General features: G+C 32.8%; 2 pseudogenes; one reads left to right on the plus strand and one right to left on the minus strand.

Moving 5' to 3' along the window:
* Positions 1-965: 965 nt before the first annotated feature.
* LOC145616752 (alkane hydroxylase MAH1 pseudogene) lies at positions 966-2,552 on the minus strand (annotated as a pseudogene).
* A 9,075-nt stretch (positions 2,553-11,627) lies between these two features.
* On the plus strand, positions 11,628-13,176 carry LOC145616753 (alkane hydroxylase MAH1 pseudogene; annotated as a pseudogene).
* Positions 13,177-13,521: the final 345 nt, after the last annotated feature.

Genomic DNA, 13,521 nt, shown 5'->3' on the forward strand with positions numbered 1-13,521 from the left:
TCTACTACTACTACTAGTCATTCAGTATATATGACAGTCTGTGCTACAACTTGTACTTGCTTGTGTCCTTTTCATGCTTTTGCCCATGAGATCTTATTAGAAGAAGACTTTAATACGGATAGGGGTTTGTTAAAGTGAACCCACATTCACTTAGTAACACCTGCATTAATAAGTAAATTGATTGTTTACTTCAATTAAGGGGTGTGTTCTTTTCTTGAGAATTTGTTATTAGACCAAATTAGATATGATCAGACTCAAGACATTTTGAGACGGAGTGATTAATTATTCTCGATTTATAATAATAATAAAATAAAATAAAAAAGAAAAAAAAGTTATGCTCGCAAAATAATTTAAATTTTGGGCTGGGACACGGCTTCACGTTACTGTCTTTAGCCCATATTCAGCCATGATCCTTTATTAAATATACAACTTCCTCCGTTTATAATAATTGTAACACTTTGATTGGTACACAAGTTAATGCATAACTTTGACCATAAATATTTATTATTATTATTATATATTACGGAGTATTAAGAAATATAAAAAAAATTAACACAAGCAATGAAAATATTTTACATGGCAACCTATGTTTTTTATATGTTGATAAAAAAAATGGAATAGTTAAAGTAAACAGATAAATATTGTAAAAGTAAAAGTATTGCTATTATTACGAAATAAATGGAGTATACATAGGGGAATATATAACATATATTTCACCCAAGTAAAAGTAATTTAAGTATGTGAAAATCTACATCATACCTGTGTAAATTCACATAACAAATATGATAACACGTAGCATAATTTTTTGTAAAAACAAAGCAGCATGAATTGAACAATTTGATCGTATATATTGAGAAGACAATTTTACACGAAATAATACATACTTGTATAATCTATAGAATCTTGATAATTTCGCTATATCACATATATCACTGGTGTAACAAAAATGGACCGCAATACTTATAAATTGAACATATATTTTTGCATCACTTGTGCTTGAACTAATTTTGAGAACGACGAATGATCTTAACCTTAAATCCATGCTTCATACGAAGAGTTATAGCGATATCGAGGACAAGAGGTTGTCCTTCGTCTACAGGCTCTATATCGTAGAGCCGAATGATGTAGGCAGTTACAATCTTCATTTGCGTGAATACCATCTGCTTTCCCATGCAAGTCCTTGGCCCTGCGCCAAACACCGCAAACTTGTACGATGGCTCATGTTTAATCACCCCTCCTTCTGTTATCCATCTTTCGGGTTTGAACTCGTTGCAATCATCTCCCCATATCGATTTCATCCTTCCCATGGAATGTGTGTTGAAGATAATTTCTGTACTTGGATCCACTCGATGACCACTAGGAAGGATGTCGTGCTCAATTGGTGACTTATGATTGTATACTAACGCTGGATAGAGTCTTAGGGTTTCACATATTGTAGCATGAAGATATGTTAGTTGGCCGCTAAGCTCTTTAAAATTGCTTAGAAACTTATCATAGTTATTGTTCACTTGTATCATCATCGCGTCTAGTTCCATTCTAATTTTGTGAGTAACTTGAGGATTTTTTGAGAGAAGGTAAAAAAAAAAGTTCAACTCAGTACTCGTTGTCTCTCCCCCAGCTATGAAAAAATTTGAAATTGTATCCCTTAAAAATTTATCATTATTGTTGTGGCCTTTTGACTTTATAGTATTTTCTTCGGCATCCATAAATAAGGTTAATAGATCTACTTTACTTACCTCTATTTCATTATCCTTTGGCTTAGATGTTGCTCTCCTCCTTTCTTCTCTCTTCTTATTTATGCACTTGTAAACAAAGTCATCAAGGATTTTCCACGCTTGCTTGTGCTTCTTCTCTACTCCTATATCCAACCACCTTTGGAATTTCCAAACGCATGTAGGCAAAAAATGACGAGTGAAAATAGCGTGTTTGAGGTCAGCCACAGCCTTTAAGAGTGGAAAATCAGGATAATCGATTGAAAGAGATCGTGGGTCATGGTCCATCATGATTGTACACATTATATCATACATGAACCTTAAGAACACATCTTGTAGGTCAATCTCAATATCGTGCTTAGAAACATGATCAAAGAATGGGATGAGTCCATTCTCGACTTTTTGTTGTGTTATATTGATCAAAGAGTGGAGGAATTGAGGATGATGGAGAAAAGAATGAGCCACATTTCTATGGTAACTCCATATATCTGAATCCGAATTAAGGATCCCATCGCCAAGGACATCAAACATTTCATTAAATTTGGAACCCTTAACAAAAGATCCAAATTTCTTGCTATATATGTGGTTAATGTTAGCAGGATCAACAGTACCTAAAAGGTTCATGTTGGAAAACCAAGGGCCCTTAAAATGGAAGGTCATGTTAGAATCTTCATAAATTTGAACAGAAAAGTCATGAATATTATGGAAATTTTTGAGGAGTGCAGGAAGCATCCCAACTAGGGGCCAATTAGTTGGGAGCCCATTTTTGTTGCGAAAAAGATAGCAAAAGCTAGCAAATAAAGAAAGGAAAAGTGTATAGATTAACAAGTAATACGCCATTTAGAATGTTAGTCGATGGGCTTATGTTGGTTTATATGAGAACTTTGATAGGTTGTTGATTGTACGTGAAAAAGTATGTGCTATTTATAGTAAGGAGTAGAATGTAGTGGTGAATATATTGTAGGCCCCACAGAAAATCAATTGGAATAAATGGAATGTATTCTCCATTTCTCCAGAATAAAGTACGAGTAGTACCAATACCAATAGTCCAATACCAATATAAAAGTAAAAAATGAAAATGATAATTGAGTGTAATAATTGTAGCTGTCCAATACTCTTATCTAGAGGTGTCAATTTGGATAACCGGATGGAGTTTGGGTCGGGTCTGATCGGGTCGGGTCTGTTCGGGTCGGATATGTTCGGATCAAAATTATCCTTTTAACTCGGATCAGGTCGGATCGGGTCAAATTCGGGTCATGGTCTATCGAGTCCGGGTCGGATATGGGTCGGGTCAACTCCAGATCGGTTCACTTTCGGTTCGGATAAATTTGGATCGGGTTTAAAACGGGTTTAACCGGATAACTTCGGGTCGGATGAATTTGGGTCAGGTTGATTTCGGTTCGGTCAAGTTCGGTTTGATTAAGATAAGGTTGATTCGTTGATTCATTAAATGGTCAGTTTCGATTCAATTCCTTTTTGTGTTTGGATGGATTTTGGTCGAGCTGACCAAATTCATATCCAAATAAGGTTATTTTTAACCTAGAGATATTATTGAATTTTTACCTTATTATCGGTTCAATATGATTATTAATTACGAAGCACGAAGTTTTAGTTTTCTCATTTGATCAAGTTATGTATAATTTTTATCTTAAAAAATCAATTTTTTTAAGGTTATTACAAGGTTACAACTCTTCATCAATTGTACAATCTTACGAGGTTATGAGTTCTGTACTATTAGTTTAGTTTATTACTAATTCAATTTGTATAAGATATTTGTTAGAGTTGTTAGAATTACTTTATTACTAATTCAATTTTTATATTAAAAACATGACATTATACATATTGATAGTTAATTGTTATTATGTACATTCTTTTTATTTGAGTATAAATTATTGCATATGTATGTAGTGTGTATATAACCGTACGATGTATAATGCCTATAATTATAGGATAATGCACAGTTGTAGATGAAGTAGTAATGAAGATATGTTATGTATTTGTAAATACATAACAATGATTAAAATATTCTAAAAACACATGGTAGAGAGAGATAGGAAGAGAGAGCTCTTTAAATGGACCCCACCTACTTTTTGGTTTTATTGTCTCACGTGATGGGTTTGTAGTAAACTTAAGACTCCAGACTATTTCCTTGCAATAAAAAAATTAACTTATTAATAATTAGTAAATATATAGTATAAGAACTTGAATAAAAAGGTCAATAATCAATTATGGTCGAGTTAAGTTCGGATCGGTAAAAATCAAATTGAGTTAAAATCGGGTCGGGTTAATATCAGTTCGAGTCAAAACAGATCAGATCTGATCGGTTATTTGTCGGGTCAATTTCGGATCGGGTTGAGCTCAAGTCGGGACAAATCGGTTCGGTTTGAGTTCAGGTCGAGTCAAATCGGATTCGGGTTGAGTTCAGGTCGGATCAAATCGGTGCCGGGTTAAGTTCAGATCGGGTCAAGTTCGGATTCGGGTTGGGTTCAGTTCGGTTACAGATCGGGTTTGGGTCTTGAATTTCTCGGATCAAATCGGATCGATTACAGGTCGAAACGGATAATTTTTTTCGGGTCGGTTCGGGTTTGACACCTCTACTCTTATCTACTACTTCGTATATCTATCTATCAATATTTGGACCGAAAAGCATATGTGACTAGAAATACAGAGTAGTGATGAGTAGTTGAAATTCTGGAAATCTATATTTCATCCGTCTAAAAATAATTTACACAATCCAATCTTGCACTACAAATTCTTAAATAGACCTGGTTTACATTAATTTATTGTGGACCATTAACATTAGAGACAATATGATTGTTTTGTTAATTAAAAAATAGATCACTATATTAAAATAAAGGCTATTATGTTGAAATAAAAGTTATTGTGACATTATAAAAGTTATAAAAGGTTACTTTTTTTAATGAAAATTTTAATATAATGGTCAATAAGAATAATAAAGATCACTATGTTAAAATTAGGTCACTATTCAACATAATGTCGTACTCTAAGTTCATAATAACATTAAAGGTTACTTAAATTTTTAAAAAAGGTTACTATGTTAAAAATAAGGTTACTATATTAAAAATAAAGGTCACTATATTAAATATAATGCCAGTTACGTGTGAATAAACCTTAGCTCCACAATAATATTATTGTGAACCAGGTCCATATAAGAGTTTCACATATATGAATGTATAAATTTGACCTTAAATATACTCCGTATCAAATATTAGAAAAAATATATATATATATATATACAGTTGATATTATGAATCTTTATATTACTGGAACCCTATATTAAGGTATATACTTGTTACAGCAGTTATTATTCGGTAGAAAATAAATGACTTTTTTTTTTATTTTTTATTTTTTATTTTTTTGGCAAAGAGCAAACAAGAAAAGAGAGTGGATTTTTAGACCCATTTTTCCTTCCTAGCTTTTTGGGCTAGGAAGTGGGCCTTTGACACCACCTCTCTTGGTACTTTATTGCAGCAAAAATAAATAAACTAAAGATAGACAAATACAGTGGATATCTCGAGCTAGCCGATGTTTTTCTTTCTTAGATAGATGACTTGCTTCAAGTTTAACATTAGGCCTTGGTATTTAGTCGGTAATTATGTTTAATGGGCTATTGTATCTTAGGGCCCTATAGTGTTGATACTAGCTTGTACGTAGTATATATTCTCTTCACTGATGATTGAAAAGGCTTAGGGAAAATAAATCATTGACATATATCGGAGCCATCAAACCCTAAAAACACTAAACCATGAACGATTTTTTTTTTTTTTTTTTTTAATTTTTTTTGCTTTGCAATGGAGGATGGGAAACTTGATCCTTCTTCACCTTACTACTTAGGTGCGGGAGATCAACCTGTAAACACGATTATTCACGTAATCTTGAAGGCTGATTAAGGCGACAATTACCTTGCGTGGCCTAGGGCAATCACTTTCTCCTTGAAGTCTCGTCGAAAATTTGTGTTTATCAATGGCACCATTACTATGCCAACCGAGAAGAAGAAACTTCTCGATTGGGAAACAGTTAACTCCATGTTAGTTTCATGGATCTTACGGTCTATAGATCCTAAGCTTGCTGCGTCCATTTCGTACTTTGAAGAGGCGAGACGTCTTTGGGATTATTTGGAACAACGATTTTGTGTGTCCACTGCACTGGTCCTAGATTACAACAATTGCGGGCAAGATTGCAAGAATCACTGATTGCAAGCAAACTAAAGGAATGTCAATTGAAAAATATTATTATACGAAATTAATGGGGTTGTTTGACGACCTAACAAGGCTCAAACCGCCTCATATATCATTGGCATTTAATTAACTATTTCATGCAGATTAACATTAGAGGAATATATTTTCCTTATTTCATTTAACTACAATCTAAATAAGAACGAAACACGCTAACATGTCACGTGGACCCAGGATCCATATGGCCCGTTATGTGCCTAAATTTAACTTTATGCATTTGTACTTAGCAAATTATTTATTGTCAAAAAAAAAAAGAAAAAAAAAAGAAAAAAAAAAAGCAAATTATTTAAACGTGTGAGCACATACATGATATGAACTCCGATCCACAAAAATAGTGTGGCTAGCTACAAAATTAAGAGAGTACACACACACCAACAATGGTGACTATTAAAGGATGAGAGAAGAAGATGCATTCAAAAAGATCAACTAACAATACACTATGATCTTCAAACTAAGGGGTCAAGGCCTCATGGGTCAACAAAAAATAGGTTGTGCTCTTAAATAATGTAGTTAAAGCTACGAAAGTGAAATGTAGAGTGTTTGTGTTTATCTTAGGAAATAAATAGGCTAAATATTTGTACAAGGTACATAGATAAATCCTAGTAATCCTACAATTTGTACAAAGGTGAAATAATAACTATTGATAGTACAACATTTCACGAGAATATCTATAATAATATTGTACTCCGTACTTTATAATAATCTACTGCTTTAGTCCCAACGCCCTCGGGGTCGTTCAGCAAGATCCATATAAAAAACAACTTACAGTATTACATAAAATTAAACTTTGCACAAAATTTCATACGGTATGGAAAAAATATACTCCACTTGTATGGTGCAACACTACTAAAGTCCCATCAACAAAGCAATTTGTGATACAGAAGGAATATACACATAATATGTTGCAAGTTGCAACACTAAATAAATTTCCAGGCCATCAATAATAAATTGATAATTTGTGATACAAAAGGAATAAACATATACTCCAAACTCTCATGAGGAATAAAAAAGAAAGAAAACTCTAAAGGCGGGTAAACTAGTACTCTCCAAGAGAAGAGAGTTAGGTTTCATTGTAATCAGATCATCTATATCTATAATCAAGTTTTACGTGACCACTCTCAAAGTGTTGACTCACACAGTGCAATAGGCCAATAGTGCATCGCTTCAATATCTCTCATCCCTTCATAATAATAATAATAATAATAATAATAATATGTATCTCGGCTCTTGTAAATCGATTGACTTTGTAGGTTTTATCTCGGCTGTTGCGTTGCTGAAGCGGATTCAGAGGTTCTCAACGACGCAAGACATTGGAGCTCGTGCTGCAGCTCATATCTTCACTAGGGTAGGCTTTGTTATAGCTAGAGGAATGGGGGCCCAGATTGTATCTCGGCTTCCCACTAATTTATTGTAGGTTGTATGACTTTTGTTTTTGAGATATAATAATAATAATAATAATAATAATAATAATAATAATAATAATAAAATTTATTTCAATTCAATTCAACTTAAAAAAAAAAACATGGTCAATCGAGAAAAAGATTTCTAACCGATCAATCTTTTGATTGGACATTTAGAATCTATAAACACAAATAGGGGAACCCTTTTGGGAGTTTGTATTCTCACCTAATTATCATCATTCCAAGACATCTATATCAAGGGGATGTTAAATTGATCCATCAACCCTATATATAGTTAGAAACTTAGAATGGGACTATGGGAGCCCACAATCCTAAGTACCACCACTTAGGATTGATTAAGCTAGGAAGTTGCAAATCAAATACATATATTATGACCTAATGAACACAATTAGGGCCTGTTCATATTTACTTAATTTCAGTTCAGTTCAGTTCAGTTCAGCTCCAATCACTTCAGTTCAGTTCCAATCAGTTCAGTTCAGTTCAGCTCTTAATTTTCCTCTCACATAAAATATTCATTTCAGCTCAATTCAGTTCAGTTCAGTTCAGTTCAGTTCCAATCAGTTCAGTTCAGCTCCAATCAGTTCAGTTCAGTTCAGTTCGATCAGCTCAATTCAGTAAATATGAACAGGCCCTTAATTGACCCACAAGTTAGCATACCACAATCCAAATCATATTCACCACTTCATTACTTTTGGTGGCATTATATTCATAAGTGGAGGAAATGCTTGTAATTTGGAAACGTACTGATTGTTCATTTGTTTGGTATAATTACCATCCCACTTTTTCTAAAAATTTGACTATAATATGCCCATTTGTACATTAATCTTTTATACTCGGTACCACTTATCAAATATTATTTGTATATAATGATATAATTTTTTTTATTTAAAAAAATGAATTTTTCACAATATTATTAGTAAAAAACATAAAAATTATAGAAGTATTAATGTATTATACAAACATACGTAGTACATACTTTTCTATAGCTTTTATAATAATAACAATAGACTACTGAGTATATGTTATCCAAGTATTTTTTTTGAACAATATATGTTATCCAAGTATTTTCAAACACGAATAAAAAAACTATCCTCCTCTCTCCTCCTTTCTCTCTTCAAAACCCTAGCCTCCATTGTTAAATTTTGAAGGGGTTTCCATCGATTTTAATCGGTGGAAAGCCCAAACCTAGTTTCTATAAGGTTTTTTTTTTATTTTTTAGGTTTATATTTTGGGAGGAACTCTTCTTTCTCGAAAGAAAGAGTTTCTGATCTCTTTCGAAAGACAAGGTTTATCTCCTCTTTTCGGGGGAGAAATTTCTTATTTTTGAATCCATAGTATTAGATCTAATGGATTGTCGTGAAATTATTTCGTTGATGAAAAATTTATCAAGTATTAATTTCGAATACAAACATATGAATCAGAAGGAAAACATACTCACGACTACAAAGGATCGTTAGATAATTGTGATTTAGGGTCTGTTCACTTCAGCTTAATTTCAGTTCAGCTCAGCTCAAATTAGTTCAGTTTAGTTCATTTGAATCCCTAATTTCCTTCTCTTATAATATATTCATTTTAGCTTTATTTAGTTATGTTCAGTTCAGTTCAGGCCTGTACAGTTCAATCCAATTTAGTTCAGTAAATGTGAACAAACCCTAACTTTATACTCCACATGTCTTTTTCTTAACTTTAAATTCCATTATTTAAGAGTACAACCCATTTTTTGTTGACCCATGATGCCCTGACCCATTACTCCTTTAGTGTAAAGATCATACTGTACCGTTAGTTACATTGTGAATGCATTTCTTCTCTCATGCTTTAATAGCCGCATTATTGGTGTATGTGTATACTTTGTAGTTTGTACTCCGTATATTTTACAGCCTGTATTTGTATTTTAGACGCACACTATTTTTGTGGAGTTCATACACACAACAAGCTTACAAATGTGCCACACATCTACAGATCGAATTCCTAATTACAAGTACATAATATTAGGTACTAGCAGGGCGGCCCTACAGGGCCATATGTCACGACACAGTATGTCTTGTGCTCAATCGGGGTGTATCTGAAATGGCTCAAGATCGAAAAAAATACGTACACTGATAGAGTATAAAACATATTCTTGTGTCTCAACCATTAGTTTAAGCTTTAGGTTGAGTTGGTCCTCTAACATGGTATCAGAGCCAGCGTGACACAAAGGTCACGGGTTCGAATCTCATCCACCCCTCCTTTAAAGTGGAATTAATTCGCACCAGGTATGGGTGGGCCTGTGTTGCTTCCACATTTCAAGCCCAAAGGGCCTTTCATGTGAGGGGGAGTGATAGAGTATAAAACATATTTGTGGGTCTCAACCATCAGTTTAAGCTTTTGGTTGAGTTGGTCCTCTAACATACACTATACATGTATATCTAATCTAATAAACTTGAGTATTCATTCATCTACGGAGTATATAAGAAAAATAAATTTATATTAGAATAATAAAACTCATAATTTTATTGATATAAATTTCTAGCTAGCGATACGTACACTAATCAATCAAGTATTATAAATTAATATTTTTTTAATTTCATTAAATTGATATTGAAAAGTACTTTTAAACTAAATCCGTATGTTTAATTATATTGCTTAATGTCACCTGATACCATACACGAAATCAATACTAAATAAAGTTATTATTATGATATAGTATTCCATATGAATTAATCTCTCCGTTCTAAAATAATTGACATACTTATTTCTTTTGGCCATTCAGAATAATTGATACACTTTTTAAAATAATACATGAATTAATTTCCCATAGAATCACCCCTCTTTTCGTTTTCCTTTTTTTTTTTAAACCACTTTTATTTAAAGTGTTTTTAAAGTTTTATTCTTTATCTGCTTTAAATTTACTCGCCCTATCATGTAGCCCTAAGAAGGATGAAATCGATATGGGGAGATGATTGTAATGAGTTTAAGTCTATGTACCACTACATGCTATTTTGTTCCCACTTTCTAATTTTAATTCTTAATATAATTATACTTTGTCTATTAGAATATGTAGTTTTCTTCTAGTCTTTGAGAAAACCAACATTAATACAAAGTATGTTTGTTCAAAATACAAACTTCCCCTCAAAAAAAAAAAAAAAAAAAAAAAAAAGAAAGAAAAAAAAAGTTAAGGGTACCCTATCGATTGGGATCCATGTAACCTAGGACGTAGAAATTACCCCTTAAGTTTTGACCTTGGCCCTTGGAAATGTTTAAATGCCTAAAAACTAAGCCAAGGCGTTGCTAAGAAAACTGTAAAGCTTTTTGAAACTTGGAGAAATAAGTAATTGTGTTGTTGTTTGATTCAATTCCTTTAGGCCCTGTTTTCTTCACCTTAAAAAGATAATATTAAGTAAAAATAATTTCAGTTCAGTAAAAATAAGTTCAATTCAGTAAAATTCAGTTTTATTAAAGAAGAATAATTGAAAATCAGTAAAAATAATTTCAGTTCAGTAAAAATAATTTCAGTTCAGCAAAATTAAAGTGAAGAGAACGGGACCTTAGTTTATGTAACTTGCCGATATAAGGTTGTCAGTTACCTTTAAACTCCTTGGTGCTTCGGTGCTTACCAACTGCTCTTGGCAATTAATTTCCTTTGGGCCTTGAATTGGTCATGGTACCATATGGTTCTCAGCCCATTTTATTCCCTCATTAGCCCATCATGGCCCAAACTGATTCAAGATAGTCTAGGAATTAATATTTGGTGTAACAATATGTTAGATCATCACTGGAAATCCGCAAATTTTAAGATGCACCACAGTATACCTAGAAATAAGTGCACAACGCTTATATTTTTGAACATTTAGTAAAAAAATAAGATGAAAAAAATAGGTTTTTATTTCGTTCCTCTTACTTTAAGAAAAATAAGTTTAGATAATATGTCGTATCATTTGAAATGTAACTTACCTTAAAAATGATAGATTGAACACATTTGAAATCTCGTTAGACGATGAAAGTTCAACTATATAGATTATATATGTTTGTCATCTCATTAATCTCGACTGTGACACTAAAACCGTATTAAGATGAGGTAGTATGATTTTTACTCTACACTAGCATTTCAATGTGTCGTTTGTTTTGTGAGGCCTACACCATTTAATTCTAAACAAACATAGGATCGATTAGAAAATCATGTTCATAAAAGCACGTACATTTTCACATAATCATCAACCAAACTCTCGCTAAACAAGCAAGACCTAAAAACATATTTCCTAATGGGATATTACATGTTAATCAATACACTAATAATCCTCCTTTCCTTTGTTTTCTTTTGCTTCTTCTTTCGCAAAAAAAATGGGCTGGCAACTAATTGGCCTTTTGTTGGGATGCTTCCTGCACTCCTAATAAATGTCAATAATATTAATAAATTCATAATTCAAGTTATGGAAAATTCTAAGATGACCTTCCATTTTAGGGGCCCTTGGTTCGCCAACATGCACATCCTAGCAACCGTTGATCCTGCTAACCTTAACCATATATATAGCAAAAAAATTTGGAACTTATGTTAAGGGTTCCAAATTAAATGAAATCCTTGATGTCCTTGGAGATGGGATCCTTAATTCGGATTCAGATGTATGGAGTTACCATCGAAATGTGGCTCACTCTTTTTTCCATCATTCTCAATTTCACCACTCTTTGATCAATATAACTTGGCAAAAAGTCGAGAATGGACTTATCCCATTCCTTGACCATGTTGCAAAGCACTCGATTGAAATTGACCTACAAGATATATTCTTAAGGTTCATGTATGATACAATGAGTAGGATCATGATGGACCATGATCCAGAATCACTTTCAATCCCTTTGCCAGATTTTCCACTCTTAAAGGCTGTGGCTGATCTTGAACACACTGTTTTTGCACGTCACGTTTTGCCAACATGCATATGGAAATTCCAAAGGTGGTTGAATATAGGAGGAGAAAACAAGCACAATCAAGCATGGAAAATCCTTGATGACTATGTTTACAAGTGCATACATAAGAAGAGAGAAGAAAGAAGGAAAGGAACATCTAAGCCAAAGGATAATGAAACAGAGGTAAGTAGAGTAGATCTATTGACTTTATTTATGGATACCGACAAAAACACTATAAAGTCAAAAAGCCACAATGACAATGATAAATTTTTAAGGGATACAATTTCAAATTTTTTACTAGGCGGAGGAGAGACAACAAGTACTGAATTGACTTGGTTTTTTTACGTTCTCTCGAAAAACCCACAAGTTGTTCACAAGATTAAAATGGAACTTGATGCAATAATGATACAAGTGAACAATAGCTATGATAGGTTTCTCAGTAATTTTAAAGAGCTTAGCGACCAGCTAATATATTTTCATGCTACGATATGTGAAGCATTAAGACTCTATCCTGCGATAGTATACAATCACAAGTCACCAACTAAGCCAGACAACCTTCCTAGTGGTCATAAAGTGAATCCAAATACGCAAATTATCATCAACACGTATGTGATGGGAAGGATGAAATCGATATGGGGAGAAGATTGTAACGAGTTCAAGCTCGAAAGATGGATAACTAAAGGTGGGACAATTAAACATGAGCCATCATATAAGTTTTCGGTGTTTGGTGCAGGGCCAAGGACTTGCATCGGAAAGCAGATGGTTTTCACCCTAATGAAAATTATAGGTGTCTCCATCATCCAACACTACAATATAGAGACCGTACAAGAATATTATCCTGTCCTTGATCTCTCTATACTTCTTCGTATGAAAAATGGTTTTAAGGTTAAGATAAATCGTTCTCAAAATTAATATATATATATATATATATATATATATATATATATATATTTATAATTTATAAAGTATTGCAGTGCAAAATGTACGTAGGTTCAATATAAAATAATCATGGACTTTGTCCCTCCGTTGTTAGATTTGTCGCATCACACGTGATATAGAATTTATCAAGAGTTTCTAAGCAGTTATACGAGTAATGTACTTTGTAAATTAATTTCCCTAATATATGGATCGATGTTGTATTATACGAATTTATTGTATGACATAAAATCTTATTATCTTTTCTTAGTGTAATTTATTCATTTCATAATGTACGTAATTAATTAGATGGTCTATATTATTATTCGAACTTGATGGGAA

Source organism: Chenopodium album, chromosome 26 (assembly GCF_948465745.1).
Source record: "Chenopodium album chromosome 26, dcCheAlbu1.1, whole genome shotgun sequence".
Classification (NCBI taxonomy): Eukaryota; Viridiplantae; Streptophyta; class Magnoliopsida; order Caryophyllales; family Amaranthaceae; genus Chenopodium; species Chenopodium album.